This window comes from Galleria mellonella, unplaced genomic scaffold (assembly GCF_026898425.1).
Source record: "Galleria mellonella isolate WM207_F2 unplaced genomic scaffold, CSIRO_AGI_GalMel_v1 utg55, whole genome shotgun sequence".
Lineage (NCBI taxonomy): Eukaryota > Metazoa > Arthropoda > Insecta > Lepidoptera > Pyralidae > Galleria > Galleria mellonella.
This window is the reverse complement of record NW_026442115.1, coordinates 3,339,082-3,361,867: the sequence shown is the minus strand read 5'-3', so window position 1 is coordinate 3,361,867 and position 22,786 is coordinate 3,339,082. Positions and strand designations below refer to the sequence as shown.

At 30.6% G+C, this 22,786-nt stretch overlaps 1 protein-coding gene across 1 annotated transcript in view; it reads left to right on the top strand.

The window, feature by feature from the left end:
• Nucleotides 1-22,786, top strand: part of LOC113521358 (BAI1-associated protein 3) — a 113,137-nt gene that overhangs the window by 1,396 nt on the left and 88,955 nt on the right. The window contains exon 2 of the mRNA XM_026906881.3: nucleotides 12,735-13,070. The gene's annotated coding sequence lies outside the window, so the exon portion shown is untranslated. The remainder of the gene's footprint in view (nucleotides 1-12,734; nucleotides 13,071-22,786) is intronic.

Genomic DNA, 22,786 nt, shown 5'->3' with positions numbered 1-22,786 from the left:
AATAGAATCTGTCTCTGATCTGCTAGTAATGGGATCGATTCTGTAGCTTCGAACCTATTAATTTAATATCGCAGGGAAATTTTTATTTTAAGAACCAAAGTTAACTGAATTTATAGTCTATTACTTAAGTATATTACAAATTTAGTTTATATTTGTCCTTACAATTAAGATTTCACTGATATATCTAATGTTTTTTTTGGAGTTTGAAAAATATTGCGGTTGCTAAAATTGAGATATCTACAAAAAACTACTAAGGCGTATTTAACTAGCCACAACTTAATTTTAGTAGTTTTATGAAGATTTCGCGGATAACCCCTAAATATTTTGACCATTTTTAGTTCTAAAAAAATACGATTCAAAATATTTTATTTATGATAAGTTGATTTAAAAAAAAGGCAATTGTTAAAAATACCAAGACATTAGAAGCTTGTTGTTAATAATTATCTCTCATAAGACCATTGTAAATAAAAGAAAATAAGGACATTTAGTTTCTGCTCATAAATATATATAAATGTCTTCATAAATATAGGTTGACTGTGAAAAATGTCTTAAGACGTTAAATACGTTTTATGCACAATTTATTTATATTTGTGTACTCTTGGTATGAACCCAATTTAAACACAACCAAAGAGACAGGGTGGAGCCATTTTCATGATATATTATGAATTACCTTTTCATATTATAGTAAACTGTATTTAAACATATTCAAAAGTAGTATTACTATTTTCCTAAAAAAGGACATCATATGTAAGAAAAGAAAAAAATTGGGTCTTAGAAAGAAATTGGTTTAGCTTTTTTCCACATCGAACAAATAATAAATCATTGCACACTCCAGCGGTTTCGGTACTAAGGTTTTACGGCAAAGGTATGGTTATTGCTATTTAATCCAATATTTTTTCTCGAAAAATGTTTTTGGAGTTGTTTTAGCGGGGCCCAGACTATAAACTTTTATGGCATGTTTCATTTATTTTATATTTGGTTTGCTAAAATGAATTTAATGATCACATGGTTACATTGTTAATATAGAAAAATTAAATCTTAATTTTTATAATATTAAGATTTAAATTTCCTAAATTTGCGAAAATTAATATAAATAATAGTGGATGGATAGATATCTATTTATGATGAATGTCTGTTTCTCTTTTGTGCAAAAACTACTATATAGATTTGAATGAAATTTGGCACAAGACTAGGTTATATCTTAACATTGGATATTTTATGTATTGATTCACGCGTGCGGAGTAGCGGGATACTGTTAGTGTAATAATAAATAAAACAGTATAGCAATGAAATATGTCACATGTTTGATAACAAATCAAAAAAGATTTTCTGACGTTATTTCTACGAACCATTTCTTCAATCACAGTAATTTTTGGCACGTTTAATTTGTGTTTGCAATTATAGAATTCGAAATTAAATTTGTATCAGAAAGGAAAAAAATTATATATGTGCGAAATATTCAAACATGCTTTTTTATTATTAACTTTTTATATACCTCTTATTGTATATAACTGGGTTTTCTATATTTCTAATATTCTATGCTATATAAAAATGGATTATATTTTTATCTACTGAACTAAAAATACAGTAAATCAATGGTAAACAGTTAGTAGGTAATTCATAGCGAATACCAAAAACACTTGTTCAAAACATATTTACGAAATAGTCATAATACTTTTAAACAGTATAACATACTCGTAGAATAAACATTTAAAGTACACGCTGAGCTAGAGATTTAATGATTTTGATTAATTTTATAAAAAAAGTTGTGTCCAATGTTATAAATAGCTCTTCAAATTTTCAAGCTTAGTTGTAGCGGGTTGGTCATATTAGCCATTGAATCGAATACAGTTAGAAGTAATGTTCTGGAATGGAGACTATGAAGTGCCAATATAGTGTAGGCCGATCTGTGCCTGAATGTAGCGAAGAAACGAGAGAGCTGAAAATCGCTGTGTAGTGTAATACAGAGAGGTAATAATTATGATATTATATTATAATATTAATATTGACTTTACTTTTTTTTTGATAAATATTCAGTACACAAGACTGTATTTAGAGCTTTTTTAGTTAATTGTAATGTAGTTAAATCATGTAGTTCCTTTGAATTCGCCCTTCACTTTCACCTTTTATACCTATTTTTCAGATTTTACTTGTTTCTTACCTAAAAGTAGGTAAGTTGTCAATAGAAACTTTTACTTACGTTTTATATATTTACCAAGATCATTAATTATATAAACAATTTTTATATTAAGTACGTTCAAATTAGTATCCATATTGATACCTTAAACGATTCTAAACTTATCTGTCGAGTGGAAAGAGATTGTTAGTAATGGGTAATAACAGCTCCATTGCTAACAATACTCCCTATCAGGTCGACCTCCACGCGGTTCCCCTTGGAAACCATCGTGGTTAATTCTTATCAAACTCTTCATGATGAGCCAATTGAAATGACTTCATCTTCACCTATTATGTATCATTGGTGCCTCGCTAGCGTATACCGATAGTGCAGGTGGGGTTACCATTTCGTTTTAACTTATTAAAAAAAACCTTATCTGTCACTGTATGGGCGGTGGGGTGAGAAAATCTAACTGTGAAACTTTCGATATTTTCTTCACCTTTTCATATACTATATCGACATAAATCTTTGTACATATTTCACTTTGCCAGTTTACAACTTTAGGTTTCTCCCAAATATGTTCTGTATGTAAATGTTAAAGTACAAAACTATGTAGAGTTGTTTAGTGTTTTGTCTTCTCTTAACGTGTAATTAGGCAGTAACGCATAAACTTGAGCTATTATGTCATATTGTCATTTGTAGAAGTAAAATAAATGATACATACAAGACAATCCAAAGAAACTAATAAATAAAATAATAGGATTCAAGGCTATGAAACGAGGTAAATTTTGAATACAGTATCTATATTTAGATCAACAATATAAATTACTATCTTTAACAAAAAAATAAATAAATAAATAGATACATAAATCGATTTCTTATCTTTTTTCCTAGTAGCAAATATAGGTGGCTACATGATAGTTTAGGTGTTTACTTCGTAATAAAGGCATGAGAGTAGGAACTGGCAATCAATCTTCACCGTTTCATTAGGTTATACCTATTTATAGAGACGGAGGGCTTTACAGTTTTGCTAATGTATTCTGTAAATTTATTCTTAGTATTTAGTAGTATCTCGGTTTATAAATTTCTCTGACTAAATATTAGCATAATATTTTTTTAGATATGAAAATGAAATTATCTACATTAACCTATTTTTAACCGAATTCAAAAAAGGAGATGGTTATATTCTATAAATTCTTTTTTATATTTTGGTTTCTTCTCTCGTTAACTGTTCAGCTGCGATTTTTACAAGATTATTTCATTTTCTTCTTTCATCACTTATTAATTTTTTTAATATGGAAAATATTTTATGCGTCGGAGACGATGGAACTTGCGGAGGGAGAAGGGAGAGGAAAAAGAGAATACTTGAAGGGCGAAAATTAAAAAATCGCAACAAACACACTGCAGGAAAAAAGATTTTTATAATCAAGAAAAGTGAATTTTTCGACGTTATAAAATAATATCTCTTACTTTGACCCAAGAAGTTTTGTTTTTGCACTAAATTTTATAAAATCTAATTTCAAATTATTTGATTTGAATTTTAGTATGTCTGATTGAACTCAATGTGATACTTTAAAATCATACGAAATATGTATTCAAGGTATATATATATATATATATATATATATATATATATATATATATATATATATATATATATATATATATATATATATATATATATATATATATATACGGTTTGTCCGGAAAGTACGTATAAAAGTTTTTTAAAAATTTTATTTTACAATTATTCAGGTAAATCAATTTTATCCCCTTCAAAGTACTCCCCCTGTGACATAATGCACTTGTGCCAACGCCGTTTCCACTGTGAGAAGGCTCCTTGAAAGTCCTCTGGTTGTAGGTTTCTCAGCTGCCCCGTCGTAGCTTTTTTTATCTCATTTATGTCCCCCAAATGCCGCCCCCGAAGTACCAATTTGGTTTTTGGGAACAAGAAGAAGTCACACGGGGCCAACAACAGTCCTCACAGCAAGCAACTCTTCGTGATTTTTGATCCGGGGACAAAAGCTTGGGAACGATCTTGGCGCAAATTTTTTTCATTTGAAGTTCGTTTCTTAGAATTTCGTGGACCACGGTTTTGCCCAAATTAAGCTCTTCAGCCACCTGTCTGACCGTTAAACGACGGTCCCCATTAACACAAGTTCGAATTCTTTCCACGTTTTCGTCGGAATGTGAAGTGGAAGGACGTCCTGAACGTGGGTCATCTTGAACGCTTTCTCGGCCCTCTCTGAATCTTTTTAGCCACTTGTGGACGGTTGGTTCCTTCACAGCATCATCCCCATAAACTGTTCTGAGATCGGCAAAAATTTCACGGCCATTCTTGCCGAGTTTCGAGAGAAACTTGATTACGACGCGCTGCTCTTCAACGGAAGCGGGCTCCATGCCGACGGGGTTTCGTTAAGAGGTAACTTCACAGATGGCGTGACAAGCCAGTTCGCACCGCACGGCGGTCAGACCAGAACTGAAGCATTGTTAGGGACATAAGGAAGGGGTCCTGCGCTTACCTGGCCTCCCCACTCCTCTTTTTCGCATTCCAGAACACTTTTATACGAACTTTCCGGACAGACCTCGTATATATATATATATATATATATATATATATATATATATATATATATATATAATATTATTAGAGTACAGATTTGAATGAAAAAGAGCATAATTTATTGAACCAAATAAAACTTATCTATAATTATATATATAAAGATACTGAATAATTTGATACTAAATTTAAAAAAATATATTACTTTCATATCTGTATATATATAACTGAAACAACTTGTTTTTACTAAATTAATTTTGTCTTATTTTAAGTAAACTGTTTTTATAGTGTAGAGAGTGACTTGTAACGAATCCCGTTTTGTAACTTATGGAATTTTCTTTACATTTTACAGCTTTAGCTAGTACAGATGTAGCCCTCTTCCAGAATCGTTACATCTGTTTTGAAACCTATCATTGTCTACAGAGCGTCTAAATATTTATTTATTGATCACAGTCAATGAATAAGATATGATGCGATGTGCAGTGATGCGTATTTCTCATCTGAATGGACAGTGGCGTTTGCCTTATTCGGATTTTTATTTAATAATGCGTTTTGTATTATGTTAGAGCAGTGATTCTCAACCATTGTGCCGCGGCACTTTTGTGTGCCGCCAAATTTTAAAAGTGTGCCGCCAAATTTTGCAAATATTTAAAATTTTTGTCATAAACTATTTATGCAGTGTGTTGTAGTAAGTAAATAAGTTTTATCTTTTTCTTTGTGTGCCGCCAAACTTTGAAATCGTTAAATATGTGCCGCAACAAAAAAAAAAAAAAAGGTTGAGAATCACTGTGTTAGAGATTTAGCTTTAGTTGTAGTATTATATTTTTATTATATCTTGGCCTCGTAATTTTGCTTCCCATTCTTTAACATTTCAACATACAAAATTTAGATTAGCATTTACGTACATAGTATGCATTGTTAATTATTGGAGATTACTAGTTATAAAAAGAGTATAAATGTCTTAATTGTATAAATATTAGTAAGAGAATTGCTAAGATGTGTATTTTTATTATATTTATTATAATACTTATATTTTTTATATATATATATATATATATATATATATATATATATATATATATATATATATATATATATATATACTGAATTTTTAAGTAAAAAAAAATCTATTAGTGTAAAATAAAAATTATGCCTTCAGTGTTTTTTTTCTTTTGAAGGTTACCTTGCTATTTTGCCAAGAGACCTAGAACCATTTATGGCCATCGTTCCTCTGTAATGTGTTATATAATGAATCGATTTCAAATTTTCAGCCTTTCCTTAACTATTGTTAAATTTATATTCAACAACTTACATATAAAACAGTTTCGAGCATTCTGTATCCATTGACAGCCTGTATCACATTTAACCTTAAATGTGTTTCGACGTCGGTTCATCTAATGAGAGGTCGCGTTACAATGCGTTAATGAGGTGGTCAATTATTACCTGTCGATTGTTGTATTTTTAAACTATGTCCCATTTAGTAGAAAGTATACAAAATGTTGGTCATATCTATTAATAATATGGCTCATAATTTCTTTATTTATAATATATATACATATGTTTGGTGAGCTTTATAGGTATACCAATTTATTCACCACGAACTAAAAATAGAACATTATAATAATAAATTAATGGAATAATAATAAAAATTGAATTATACTGTAAAAATAAACAATAAAAATACAGTTTTGCGTAATTTGTTACCGCCCTGCGAAATTCTGTGGCAATACAGTGAAAAAAGTTCTGAATTCGCAGCTACCTCGTGAAGTAGACGTAGTGCCGTCGTGAGTGGCGCCTGATCAGCATGAAATGTCTTGTTGTTTAAGAGGCCAATAATAATAATGAATACCTAGATATAAATATTTATGCACCTAACAAAAAAGACTAAATATTAGATAAACAGTAAAGTTTATTGGATTATAATAAAACCACTTTTAAGTTATTGCTTTTTAATATTACTTGACTGAGGCGAGAAATGATAACATTCAATAATACTTACCTTCATTCCCTTATCGGGGAATTGTATGGCGTCGCGTCGCTACATGACACGCCTTGTTTACGTGCTTTCTCTATTAAGGTTTATAGCGTACAATAATCTTTGTGCTTTTATGTCTGACGTCAAATGTATTGTGTTATGTGAACATAAAATTCGCTGAACAAGTCATTACTGTTTTAGGCATACTTCATCAGTTAAACTGTTATAGGCATTTGACGACTCAAGCATTTAATTGGAGCGAGTTAAAAGGTAATTTTCTTTCAGGTGCTTCAGGTGTAACATTTTATACCGCTATAGTACTTTAGGTCTTCTTGACATAATAAGCTTTATAATTTAAACTTTTATACAAATCGGGGTTTTCTAGAAAAAAAGTAAAAGAGAAGAGAGAAGACGTAAACTATACTATTAATTTATAACCATTTTGCTTACTAAATTTGATAATAATAAGAGATAATTTTAGGAATTATAAACGTTATCTGCGCCTCTGTCTTATTTACTTTTCTTGACAATGAAATGGGCTTTTTATGTAATATAGAATGACAAACAAGAAGACGGTTTACCAAATGAAAATTGGCTTACATGGCTAAGCTCTGTTTGAATGACTCACCATTTTTCTAATAAATGTCTTAATAGTTATTAGAAAAATGGTGTTATGTATCAAGTACTATGTCAGGAGAATCAGCAAGACACAATTTATATCCTCATGGATAGCAGTAATAGCTTACTGCCATATTGGACGTATGCATGTTTAAAATAAATGAAAATAATTTTTATTGAAGAACTCAATTATTAGAATTTTAGAATAGACCACTTTTTATGAATTTATCACTCATTTCGGAATGCAATTGTAACTGAGGAGAACGGGCAAATTCTTCTGTAGCTTTTTCAAACAAAAGTTTTATTTACAATAAAAAAAGTGGATGGATATTTTATCCAAGTTTAGTTTTGAAGCTTACTTTTTATCAATTATTTTAATTTAATAGTTTTGCAAAATTATTTTTTTATGTATTACTCTCCAAATGTAGGTCTTATGATGAACATGGACAAGACTAAAATCATATCTAACGTCCATGTCAAACCTATACTGGTTATTACTGAGAACACTATGCTCGAAGTTGTCGATATATGTAAACCTGGGAACTCTTATTCGACCAGGTAAGTCCAGCTTCGGCCGAGAAGTCCAACCTACGAATTCGACTTGGCTGGGCAGCGTTTGGAAAACTACGCCACATCTTCTCATCCTAAAATATCTCAAAGTTTGAACACAAAGATCTTTAACCAATGCGTTTCGCTAGTGATGACCTATGGAATCCTATACAGTTGCCCGTATGTAAAACCTTCAAGTAACTCAGCGAGCTTAGGAGGAGCTTAGCTAGGAGTGTTTTCGGTGATAGAATTCGAAATATGGATGTCAGCAAAAGAACCAAAGTGACCAATATAGTCCGAAGGATAAACTAGCTTATAGCTCGGAGAGTCAATAACCGATGGTATTTTGTGGCAATTTTAAAACAAAATAACTAGAGAAACTTAATACATAACTTTTAGATGTAGGTTTAGAGAAATGGTACTATAGAATCGACCCCATTGACTATCAAACACTCTATGTTGAATAAAACTACAAGCAATCACAGTATTCTTGAACTAGTTTGACTCATTTTTACAATAATTATTTTAATTTGTAAGCACATGATAATACAAAGTAGTACTCTGATAATATTTCAAGTGCAGAATGCTTTTAAAATCTATCTTAAAGAATATGATATATCCTCAAATATATTCTATTATTTCTTTATATATATATATATATATATATATATAATTTAATATGATTTAGATCTAGAGACATGAAAATCTAAGGTTTCACATCTCTAGGGCAATTTACAAGTTATATAATTGGATATTCGATTCACTTGCTAGTAAAGTTTGCTGGTGTCAAGATGTGGATAGTACTTGTGAAGATAATTAGGACAGACAAATTTCTAGCTAGTTTGTCAATATTTGAAAACTGTTTTTAAAATGCTAAGTTAATTCTCCAGTTAGAAATCTTAAAATGGAGACGTGGATTCGAATCTAGTTGAGTAGGGGAAAAGGATTGTTAAGGGGCCAGGGTAACCTCCACGCAGGGGGGAAGGGATTGTTGATAATGGGGTTAAACTGCCTCCTTGTTAGAAATATACCCTATCAAGTCAAATTCCACGCGGTTCCTACTGGAAACTATAGTAGTTAACAATTGTTGAATTCGTCACGATGTGCCAACCGACAGGCATTCATCCTTACCTATCATTTCTCTCTGGTACCTAAACAGAGTCTAACAATAGCGCGAGTGGGGTCAATATTTCATTTTCACTCATTAAAATAAAAAAACTCCACGCGGTCTCCTCTGAAAACCATCGTGAGAATTTACCATGATAAGTCAACTGATGCCCCGTTATTATATACCGTTATCATAGGCGCCTGTATCATTTCATCATCATTAAAGCTAGGTAAGGTTAAATATTCAAGTTAAAAGAAAACAAAGCACATCAGAAACAAAGCATAGTGCTTCTGTAAACTTGAAAGAAAACCCTGTAGGTACTAAGTACTGATATCCTTCTCTTACTAGAGAAATCCGTACCCAGCAGAGTACGGTAGATTTATCCCATTAATTTTTATTTGCTGGGTTTTCAGTGCTAGATTTGGTAGTCTTTTTTTTTTAATTTAAAACTAGTGATCCGACCCGGCTTCACCCGGGTAAATAGAATTTTCAAAAATAAGGAAGTAAAACCTTTATTATCAAATACGGGGTTGCACTGTTACATATTTTTTACCCTGGCTTACAAATTAGGGTAATCTGTGCCTTGTAAGCCAGTTTGTTCCAACATACAAGAACTAGTACTATGTATTTTACAGAATTATCAATAATGATTTATAGTATAAACGTAATAAACAGAATAAGAAAAAAATTAAAGTTTAACTAGAAGATTACAGTTAATAAAATATTCAGATCTGACGTTCAGTGAACGGCGTGAGAGAAAGTGAATATTGTAAATGTGTGTATGTTTAAAGTCAGAGGAAGAAAGAAAAAAGTTATTTTTTTTTAAATATTTCAGTTTAGTGAGACTGAAATATCTTTTAGTCAATACATCCAATAGAAGGGATAAAATTATATTATTATTTCAATCCATTACCTTAATGTAATGTTTCGTCGTTTATGGACCACAGCTGAATATTTTCTATCAGTATTAAAATATTCTGTTTATTATTTAATTATTGACAAACATAGATTAAAACAACATTTCTGATTATAAAAAAAAGGTTGTATTATAAATAGATGTTTTTATTTTTGTTAATCAATAAAGGTTTTTACAGCTGGGCAGATTTGAATGGTTTCTTAGATAAATTGACCAAAATATCAATAAATAGGCCAATATTAACATATACGCGGTCAAATCCGCGGGATACAGCTAATGAATAATATATTAATGAAGAATTTGCTTAGAAATAAATACAGTTATTGGAAAAGCGATGGGTAATTTGTTTTTATTAAGTCTTACCGATTGAGATCAACAATAAGTATTTGTTTTTCATACCTCGAACTATTCGAGGAAAATAGTGTAGAGACGTTGATGTCACGACTATTACGCATTAGTAGTACTTAGTACAGTGTTTAATGAGTCATTAAAAATAGACGAAGTTAATTAAAAACATTTTCTTTTTACTTTGTTTGGATTTTCTTTTTTTTTATAGTAATTAACGGAAGTACAGATCGCACAAATCCTCACAAATTCATTGACCTTAAGGATTTCCCTATTTTAATTTATACCTATAAAAATTTAAAACAATGATGTAATGAAATGAATGAAATGTACATAATTTTCAAAGAAATTTAGTAAATAGTAAATTTTTAAGTTAACTACTTTTATAACATGAATTATAAATTAATAATATAAAACAGATTGACTCATCATTGCTGAGTGAAAATGAAGTATATTGAATAAACACCTATATTTCAGTTCAACGTAAATAAAATTTTGTTCCGCAAAAAAGCTACTTCAATCGTAATGAAATTTATATGGTGGACCCATAGACGAGAGTAAAGTAAACCTTATCAAAAATGTCAATACCAATTCAGAATTTATGAAGATATCCCGTGGCATACGTACGTACACAAAAAAAAAACCAGGGAATTGAGAGTCTTTCCAATATTAGATTTTTGGTACACGGTAAATGTATATTCAAAATTAATTTTCTAAAAAGGAAAAAGCGGGTTAAAAATCTGTATGGAAGCCTGTCAACTTTAATACTTTTGAATTTAGAAACTGGCACCTACAGTACTTATACTCGTACTTGAAATTTGTGTTCAAGCTTCCGTCGGTTTATGTCGACCGACACTTTCTAAATAGATACGAAATGTTATGCTTAGATTATACACCTACTATAAATATGTATATACGTACTTATAGATACAAATATGTTATTATTTTTTTGGAAATAATTTGTATATTAGTTTAAAACATTATTTTGCAAAATAGTAGTACAATAAAATACAATTAGAGATATGTGTTGTACATAACAAATTTATCACATAAAGTCGGATTTATATTACAAAGATGTATTTGTTTGTATTTAGTTGACTACTGAAACTACTGAAAATATACGAAAAGTAACGCTAATGGAAACATTACCTACGTGATTTCTAAATTTAGTAACTTCTCATAATAATCTGGAATAATAAAATTCAGATTAAACTATTAGGTTAGTTAAAGGTTAAATAGAAAAAATAGGAAAAAATCTAAAATAACATAATATACATATTAGATTATATGGAGCTGTACACAATATTTAACATTATGTTAAGACAATTCTATTTTTAATATAATATTTAAGGAAAATTCACATGAAATAGAAAAAATGAAGTGATACCTTAACAGTCCAAATAGCACAATATAAATAATATTGTGTGGCTTCTCCTTATGTCTCCTAATGTTCTTGACTTCTTTTCTTTCTTTTTTTAATATGATTATTTGGAAAAGGAACGCAACAAGATCGGCATATAGGACTACACACTTACCTGAGATTTTAGTATGAAGCGACTAATTATGATAAATGAAGGTTGGTATACATTGGCGGAAGATGGTACATCCTTGATCTATTACAGAAATAAAGTACCTACACAGAAATAGATTTTAATGGATGCCATAAATTTAATTGGATATTGAAAAATCACTAAAAGTAATAGATAATGTTTGTATTGTTTTCGTTTACGACAAGTACCAGTAATCTATAATGTAACATAATTGCTGTAATAATATATACATATATGATAATTTCTCTTCGTATAGGTGAATGTGTTTTCTATTTATGTTTTACATTTTGCGAGTGACACAATGGGTTTGTAGGATATCGTTAACAAACAAAATTAATCCAAGTGACATTGATAGGCTCACTTAATAAAATAAAGCGCCCGATAATAATGTGTACCTAATGACCGTCAAATTGAACATCGTCTCACCCATGTCACAAACAATAAATAATGAGAAGAAATAAGTGCTGATACTTCTATTATTCGACTGTTATATATATATATATATATAAACTAAATGCCAAATGTATGTAAGCGCATCACTTCAGAAATGAAAAATTCTTCTTTGTTGTTTTTGTAATTGTCAGGACAACGTTTGTATGAAAGAAAATGTTGGAAAAATAACGGAGAAAAATATTTTTTAGTTAAAAAAAAAAACGCAACAATAAAGTGAATGAGATATAAGACAATATGATGATCTTCAAAAGTATTGATAGATCGACTGTTTAGATGTTCCGTTTCTCATATTATTTTACATTAGTACACCCTTGCAAAGTCGGAGCGGACTACTAGTAGTGAACATTAATTTAATACGCTTTATCAATTATTTTATTAGATTGAATATTTTTTTTATCTATAAATAAAATATTGTAAAGATTATTTTGGAATTAAAGGTGATTTAATTATTTAGTAATTAAATTTCTGATGAATTCGAAGTCGAATAACAGTAATCTATGATTAAAAATGGATAGAGATCACCTGTCGCGTACACGATCAACAGGAAACGAGTCCGGGCGAGGCTGCGAGGAGCAAGGAGAACGTAGTCTGCGACAGCAGTCTCCGCCCAGCCGCCCTACGCGAGAGTCGCCGCCTTACGCGCCCTGCGTCCGACGCACGACGTACCGCCCGCCCTGGCTCTACAGTCGTAGGTGCTCGCGAACGAACAGTCACTCACACATCTAACTTGCATCAATAAACGCTTCGTTTAATATAAATATGCCCTTTCATAACTTGGCCCATAAGTTCGTTTTATTGTAAAGAACGTTTGAAGTTTCCTAAATGTTATAGATATAGCGGGAGTCTCGGCGTCCTTTTAACATATTCCACTGAAAGAGAGGTGAGTTTAGAAAAATATATAGTTTATTTAACCTTTTTGGTATTATTATACGTAAGGTATTTGATGTATGTAAAAATGAATAGGAATCAAAAATATAGGACGTTTTTTGCATTGCTAAGGTTCTGTTATTAACAACGTGATATTTGTATGTACGATTGTTTGGTTTTGGAGCTTGTTTGTAACAGTTACAAGAGTTTCATATTAATTTTGTTTCTATGAAAAATTATTTAATAATTGTAGTGTTCGCTGTATATTTTGTATTCGTCGGTAAAGCTCCTGCTTAATTAATATAATAACGTGTAAGCTATGTATTATTATGTTGTCATGTTTTATGATCTCTTTAATTACCAGAAATGTAGTATAAATTTCATCGTGACCCGATCAGTGGTTTCATACTATAGTTGAATAACAATAAGACGCAAAAGCTTGATTCATATTTATGAGGTATGCGTCTTTCTGAGTGAGACAAAGTTTAGAAAGTGTGGATAAGGGTTCCGTCCCGTCGCCGAGTTAGGATCGATTTGGACATTTTTACTTTGAAACGTAGTTATTCTATATAAATCAAATGTTAAATTGATGACGAACTAAGTATGAAAACTGCATAGTATTTAAGTCAACGGATGCTTCGGTCAAGCTAATTTTTGTTCATTTCGTACAACATTTTATCCTGGGGGCGACTTTGTAAAATATATAATAGTTGTGTGTATAATTTTGAACTGTTCCATCCGTGTTCCTGTTGTGAAGTTGCTGTACTTGGATGGGTGTGTTTTGATTCGCAGAGTATGACAATGAAATTACATGGTACGGGGGTATAACAATATAGTCCTCAGGAATGCCAACGCATGAGGGCTACTACGGGTGTACATTGTACACTACACACCAGTGTACACTATGATATCTGTGATGTTGTTTCTGTCTATAGATAACAATTTTAACATCATCTATCAGGTGGGCCGTCAGATTGTTTGCCATTCTAAGTATCATAAAAAATACATGTATATGCTATTCTTGGAAGAAGTAATAATCTTGTTTATATTCTATTACATTTAGGGAATAAACAATATAAAATAAAAGTATCGATATAGAGTGTGAGCGGACGTGTAGGCACGTGCGAGGTTTGTAGGTATGTGAATTGTCAAATACTGTAATATATTTTCTAGGAAAAAGATGTTTATGTATCATACCATGAATGATTTTATGATAAATAAAAATCAATTAAATTAACACACAGAGTTTTTTGTGTCAGCCTGATTTGAATTAAGGTCTTTTATAGTTTATAAGTTGTAAATGCATGCCATTAGGTCACGACATGCTCAAATTATACTTGATAGTTTGATGCAAAGAGATTGAATAAAATAAACTTGTTAAAATTACGCGTGATCGATGCCTGCACTTTATGTTTAACTTTCTGGTTAAGCTAACAACTTTCGAACTAAGATCTTTAATACGACTACGAGTAAACAAGTCACGACATATTTGATGACATACGATTACTGTAGATTGAAAATATTTTTTCATTTCACGTTATTGCTTTGACATTTTTTTAGTTTCGTGACGCACTAATTAGGTAAAATGCAAAGTAAAAAAATGTTACGGGGATCGTAACAATAATAATAATAATTTAATATGACTTATGTTAAAGGTAAATATAGAAATCGTTTATTTTCACTGGAAAATATTTTGCTTATGAGTGTTTGTAATAACAATCTAAGTATTGAATAACTTTTAAATGGGAAACAAAATCAACTGTCGCATTAAATTGTTTTTTAAAACAGCTTTGGCTTACATTATTTTATTGTATTGTTTTTATCTGGTAGTACTCTGTACTTAATATGTGTATTTTTGACATTTATTTTGAAATTAAAAATATTTGAATAAGTTAATATTTTGTCTTAATTTACGTATTTAAACAAACGAATCATGATATATTATGCTTCCTCTTCTCTCTTTCTCAATTTCTGACTTGTATCCATTCGTATTTAGTTATAATGCGGAGTTGGTATGTGAAGTGTATATTCAATAAAGTCATGTTTGACACAAGATCTTGTAAACTGCAGACAAATGCATTTGAATTGGCATCAAATTGAAATCATATACACACGAATAGACATCTATTGAACAATAAACTTACTCTATATACATTCTACTCGCTGCGATTTTGATTTGATCCCAATTCAATTTACTATACTTAAGTTTTGAAAGGCGGAAAGAAAATACGCACTACGTTACTGTAATTTAATTCTAGTATATTACAAAGGTGAGAATATATATTATCTACCCGCGTCTTTGATTATGTGACCAGAATCAAAAGTAGGTTGTCTTTCTACATGTCAAATTCTACGTGTAGGCGAAACTAAGTTTCTTAATGATTGACACACACGTTAATGTGCCAAAATGTAATAATCATATCCAACAAATTTACTTTATTGTTTTAATATAAGCAAGAAAATAAGGATTCATATTTTTCTTCACTCTTTATACTAGGTGAAAAGCTTCGTTAACTACGACTCTTTGTTATGAATTAACTTTTGAAGTTTAGGGTTTCAGTACAAATTTTTTCACCTCGGGGGATGATGTTTACCTTATAAAATACTTATTTTTAATCTACCTTTGACGTCATAGGAAAATCTTAGAGGAAAACAGTGTATTACATCAATGGCATATGGAACCCCTGAATGTTGAGTCCTTAAAATGTTTATAGGTACATTGAATATGTAAAAATATTCAGTAAATACGTATTATATATAATTCGAGAATTTTGTAAACAATATATACATTCGAATTTCTAATAAAATCATTCTTTTTGAAGTTCATTAAGAGACGAGGCACTAATAATAGCGGCAATAGTACTAATTATTGTAGTACAATTGTCTATTACTTACAGTTTTGCTTGTTCATCTGGACTATTGGTATATTTATTGTAATCGTTATATTAACGAGTCCGTAAACGCCGCAGTTCGAGAATCCCTTTTGTAAAAAGATCGTTGTTTCAAAACAACAACACGAATAATATTATTATATTGTTATCTGAAGAAATAATGTCAAGATTGCTTTAATTACTATTGAAGTCTTACATTTAAATATAAATATGTTTAGATTATGTCACAAGAAATTATTATAACATATGTACTTTGTGGTGTGGTGCGGAGGACAATTGACATTTTAGCATTTTTAGGATTTCGTGACAAAATGACATTAAGAATCTTTTATGGTGCGACTTTTTTTTGACCAGCTGAGCGTGCGTTTGTCTGTCCGTTCAAATATCTGTCACTGCGCTATGTCTTTTGAAGCAAGAAGTAATGTTGTAGCTTTGAAATAAGGAATAGTCTTAAATATATACATATTGCAATGGAAATAATTGAACAAAAATATACAAAAACATTCAAATAAATGTAAATAATAATAAATATACCTAAAGAAAATAAAAACCTATTTTCAGATTATTTTGCGTAGGAAATTCTCATCGTACTCGTATGTGTTCAACTCACATTTAACTGGTTTTATTGGTGAAATTTGTTAACATATATTGAAAAACCTATCAGGTTATGTATATACATACGTAAGTGTTATTACAGGTGTACATATTTGATTTTGTGTATGGATCGCGTACATGTTATGTAATTTTTATTTATCTTCAAGTATTTGATATATTCCATCTATTTCCATATATGTTTATATCTATGGTCGGATGCAGTATATCTGACGGTGTAGTATTAACATGATTCTATTGTGTTTATTCCATAGCCTATAAGTGCCTATTCGATTAATATCACACTTCACACTTATTGTAATGATCTTGCTTAAGTTTTGAGTAGAGTTGTTCTAACAACATTTTCTGTCTTTATGACTTTGGAATCAAGACAAATTTTTTTGACTAGTTTACCAACACATCTATGGTTAACAATTTATGTCAGTGTCTGCTAAAATCAACCGAATAGATAATCTATGTTGTAATAATTCTTACAGTATTTACTAGGTACAGTATTGGGATTTAGAATTTACACTTTTGGTAAATAATTCATGATAATTTAATTTGTTTAATATTTACTATTTTACTGTAATTAACTAGCATTAAGCAAATACCTATAAAAGTAATAAATATAAGATAGCTAACATTTCAAATAAGAAGACAAAATAATAGTAAAACAAAACATTATTTCAGTCACCTGTCGTTCACTGCTACACACATTAGATCTCCCCATAGATTGGCTTAGGGTGGGTGGGTGAGAATGCTTTTAGTGCTAAACCCCCATTGTTACCCCTCATACTTCTGTCTTATGTGGATACTATTTATTTCTTCTTTATAATGATAATAAAGTATACAATATAGTACATTACTGTTAAAAGTTTCGTAAGTGTACATTATATTTTAACAGTAAGGAAAACCGGATTGACTAGCACATTATATAATTAGTACATTATTTTGTGGTCAGACAATTAACGGTCTAGAATTATTGATCGGGTAAGATGGATGGACGACGCGAAATCGAATAAAAAGTTATTTCAAAAGGACGAGGTATTAGTCGACTCAAACTTGAAAAAACGAGGTTGTTAATTGCTGTTTTTATCGAGACTTGTGTAATACTTTTTCTTCAATTTGCAAAAAAATAATGAAGGTATTTGCCGTCTGGTCCCGGTATATAAAGGGCCATCCCTTCTTTTCCCGTGGATATCGTAAGAGACAACCTAAGGGAACCTATTAGTCGAGGGATGAGCAGCAATGTCTTTCTCAAGACATCATTAAAGTCTAATTGCGGTTGCCAACCCGCCTGTTAAGCATGACAACTACGAACAAATCTTGCTTATGGGGGAGACTTATGTTCAGCAGTGGACAGTTAACGGCTGATATGATGATGATATGATGAATGAATTAATTTCAGAAAAATAAAAGTGTAATTCATATATTTTACCAACACAATAGTATCTATAGGCGCATCTACGTACAATATAAAGAACTATGCTCAACCAAATGAATATACTTGTTTACACATACATTGACACTAACACCATGTGTCCATGGTACTGTTCACGTCAACAGGTGCGATTACCACTTTCTATTACATAAACTGTTAGCTTGTTTACACCCTAGATATTCTAAGTTACTTCGATATAGTTGATTATAAGGAGAATGGGTAAAAATACAAGCGAGTTAAGAAATATCTCTTTTTTTTTAAATTAAAACTATTTGCAAACATTCGTAATTTTTTTGGTTCTCACTACGTTAATAATAGTAGGTAATTGCTAGCGTATTCTTTCTTTGAGGTCTGAAAAGTGTTGATTGAAGTATTTCTTACTATTGAAGCAGTTTCCAAGAAAACTGGAGAAAGTATAAAAATATGTCATCATATTTTTTTTTATTTAAGGCTACTTTTAGCAATAAGACAGCTTTATGGTACTTGTTCAAGTATATTATAACAGTATTATATATATTAGGTTCACATGCATACTAATAGTGATCTAATGCTGGTGATTGATCTTTTTTCATTATGAGAACTTTCATTAGAAATTTACTATCCCTATAGGGTTATATTTTAGGTTTTCTTTTTCTTTCTCTGGTTTCTCGTAATTTGTTGTGGGGAGGGAAAGGACTGAACATATTGCATTTTGCTTTGTCTTTAAACATGGAACGGAATAGATCCATTCGTAATGATTAATTAAAGCTAACGATTGAGGATTTACATTGGAGTGAACGCTATTGATCAAAAAAATATTTATCCAAATTGATTACAAATTAGCAGGAAAACAGCGAATCTAGAATTTCCTTCCTTTCGAAGGTTAAAATTGGCTTATTAACTCTACAAACATCCAATAAGGATAATCGATCCTTTATTTTTTTATAAATAATCTCTGTAAATATTGAAAACCTTATAAGATAATAAAACTTTTTCATTCAAATTATTAGTATCCAACGATTATTTTCAGGCTGACTATGACTTATAATCGAATTTAAATAGTTTCTAAAGTTACTCGAACTAAAAGCAAACTAGTCCGTTGCGAGAGCTTCTCGAAGCCATTATGCCAGCTACTGGATGGTGGATATTATAACTTATAAATAATGGAATGATTTAAATTTTTATCTCAAGGGAGTTGGTAAACCTATAAATAATTCTAAGAAACTGTTATGACTTTTATTCGTTCATATTTTTGTTAAGTGGTAAAATTCGTTTTGTACATCGTGATTAGATAAGTGATTTTTTTGTACTTATCATAGGACATATTAACTACTAGCTGTTTCTTATAGCTTTGTCTATATATATTTTTTTTTTACAACACAGGGGGCAAACGAGCATGCGGCTCACCTGATGGTAAGTGACTACCGCCGCCCATGATCACCCACAACACCAGCGGCATTGCAGGTGTGCTGCCGGCCTTTTAAAAAGGAATATACTCTTTTCTTGAAGGTTATGTTGTCGTATCGGTTCGGAAATACTGCTGCTGGAAGTTGATTCCAAAGAATGGTTGTGCGTGGAAGAAAGTGCCTTGAAAAACGCACGGTGGAAGACCGCCACTCGTCCAGATGATTGGGATGAAACTTTAGTTTGTGGCGGGTTGTACGGTGGTGAAAATTAAATTAAATGCATTAGTATATGTGTTAAGTTAGAATATAACCTATCTGTGTATGAAAAATTGCATTCAAATCAACAATTAAACCAACATTGTTGAATAACAAATATCCAAGAATACAGTAATCTTTACAAACGTTCACATTTTTTTATATTAATAGGATATACTTTCTTTCCCCTTATCACCAGAACAGCTTAACATACACGTAGATACTATTATTTGTAACAGAGAAGGACATAGCTTTCATTCTATCCTAATCAATCAATAGGACCAAGGTTGCGGGTAAAGTACTAGTACAAATAAAAAAAAATATAAAACTAGTTTTTATTCTTTATTGTACACAAAAGGTTATTAAAATGTAAAAACAAACATAATAATGCACAAAGGCGAGCTTATCTCCAATAGAGATTTCTTCCAGCAAACCCAATATGAGAAAACTGACATTTCATTAGTAGTTACAGTCATACATGTGAACTAATCGACTTAAATGTTATAGTTAAAAATAAATAATTACCTGCGACTTCGTCCGCGTAACCGGGATATATTTACTGACCGAAATAAGAAGTATTTCATTCCTTCATTTCTTTCTTCTTTTCATATAGTACGTGTATACCAAATTTCATAGTGATTGACTAAGCCGTTAAGACACTATAAGGTAACAAACGAACACATTTTCACATTTATAATATTAAGTAAGGATAAGTAGATGTAAAAAATAATGATTATTTATACTAAAAAAGGTATAAGTTTAATAGACATACATACTTATACTTTTATATTCTGAATACTTGCATTTTAATCATGAAAACAGCTTATTAAATATACCTTTATACCACCAATCAATAGCTATTATACTGAGGATTCGCACTCGCGGGTTACATTACGTGAATTATTACGTAGCATATATCGTATCTGTGGGATTTTCAGAAAATCCTTTTTCAGTGGATACCTACGTTATAAAAGATGACTATATTGATTTAATTTCAGGCTTCTATAAATCAGAACGTCTGTTTTTGATTGATCAATCAGTCTGTAGCTCAGGATAAGCCTTTGAGACATAAATAAAAGTAAAAGTATTGAATCTATCCTTAGAATACTAGTTTTAACCCGTAGCCTAGTCCGCGTGTTCTGGATAAAATGTAGCCTATATTCTCCATTCCAAAAACTATGTTTAATCAAATTTCATGACTGATGAGCGTTTAATGTGACAAGAGATAATACACAAACAATATTAATAAGGATTACTTGCTTGTATAATGTTTATAATAAACAAGCGGTATGCATTTATAAACTAGTAATAATTCTGCCTCTTATGAAGAATGTATACATGTGTAAGTTAAATTGACAGTTATAATCGTTTTACAACTCACGTCCATTGTGTAAAAAGTGTTCAGTTTCTGTGATAGAATATTTCTTAAAAAGGTTACTAATAACTTCAGTATTCACTCTGTAGTTATTTATTTAAATAACAAGTATTCGCTGACTTCAAAAGACTTATCAATTGCCTTATACTTTGTACTTATTCTGCTTTTATTATCATCAAAGATTAACGGTCTGGCATAATCCGTGACAAAAGAGTATGGATCATTCAGGAAACGTGTATTAAAACGAGTTTTAATACACCGTCGTACTGTTACATTTCCATTCATATTTTCAAATATTGAGAGTGCTTTCATACGAAAATTCTGAAACAAACATTTGGTAAGCCGCTTAACTGAAGGCCGCTCCATTATATTTGGCGGACGAGCAACGAGAACTGGGTGCACGGGGCTCGGCGGTCACTTTAATTTGTTGCTAGCAATCAAAGCTCGTCGAAACAGTCTGCCAAATGTCAGATAAGACTTGCCAAAGTGTACATTTTAATACAATTTACTAAAATTAATATGAAATACATTTTATGTGTTTGCGTAAGTCTCATTTAATTTAAAAGAAAGTAGGTTTAATAGGTCAAGAATTTACACGTTGTATGTTACATGATATCTTTTAATAAAAATTGCACCTTTCTTTAAGAAACATTTTAGTATATTCTGACAGAATTTAATAGAAAAAAAAAACTTAATACCTGTCCTCAATCACATTTTCTCTGCAAGTTTCTTATTTATGGATTAAATTTTAAATAAAATTTTGAAATATAAGAAATGTTGATATCGACAATTTGGTTACATGTATTTTTTAAAGAAATTCCAAGAAATAGGACCTTTCAATTTGACTGTAATTTTTATACACAATGTTTGTGCTATTTATAAATAGGTTGTAATAACCGTTTTTGCAATCAACAGGCTTTCTTCTTGTATTGATCTTATATAAATTTTGTCACGATTCAAGTTACTATTTTATTATTATGCAAATTCTTAAATTCCATTGAAAATAGCAAATAAGCTTTTAAAACGTTGCTTGAAAGCTATAGTCTATTTAGAGCTTTCAAGCAGCTATTGAATTAAAGTGTAAAGTTTATAGATGTAAAAGATGAAATAGGTAGATACCTGAATAGTTGTATGAAACGACGAAGGACATGAATAATTCTAAGATGGTTATATTTCCTCATGAAAAAAAAAGTTTTTGCTATCTACAACGTAAAAAGAAAATTATATAAAAATTCTTATTTAAGGATAATATTACAATATAGACTACTGAATATTTAACCCATGTTGATATTATTTACAAACATACGTCTTTTCTTACACATTTTATTACAATAAATACCCCACCGGTTTCCATATTGGCAAATTGAATCGTTTTGATACTGTGTCTTTAAAAATCAAATAAAAGATGCTAAAATATCGAATAACAGCAGCACAGATAGCAACATCGCTACGAGATAGTATGTTATTCGTTAAAATTTGGGCTTTATCCCACGTGCAATATAATCCATTTTACAATGATAGGATAAATCATTCTATAACTCAATGGAAGCGGCAAAGGATTCGTTGGATTTTCTCGGATTCCGTGCCACCATGCCACGCCTACACGAATAGATAGCAAGGCTAAAAATACACGTCCCTGATGCTGGCAACGCACATTCCCAGAGGAGTTCCAGCAACGTTACTTATCCCAAGAATACAATGCTTTATGCGTTATTTCGCTGTGGTTTCTTTTATTATGGTACTTGTAACCTTTGGTTTGAAGCCATGAATTCAATTTTCTATCTCTTT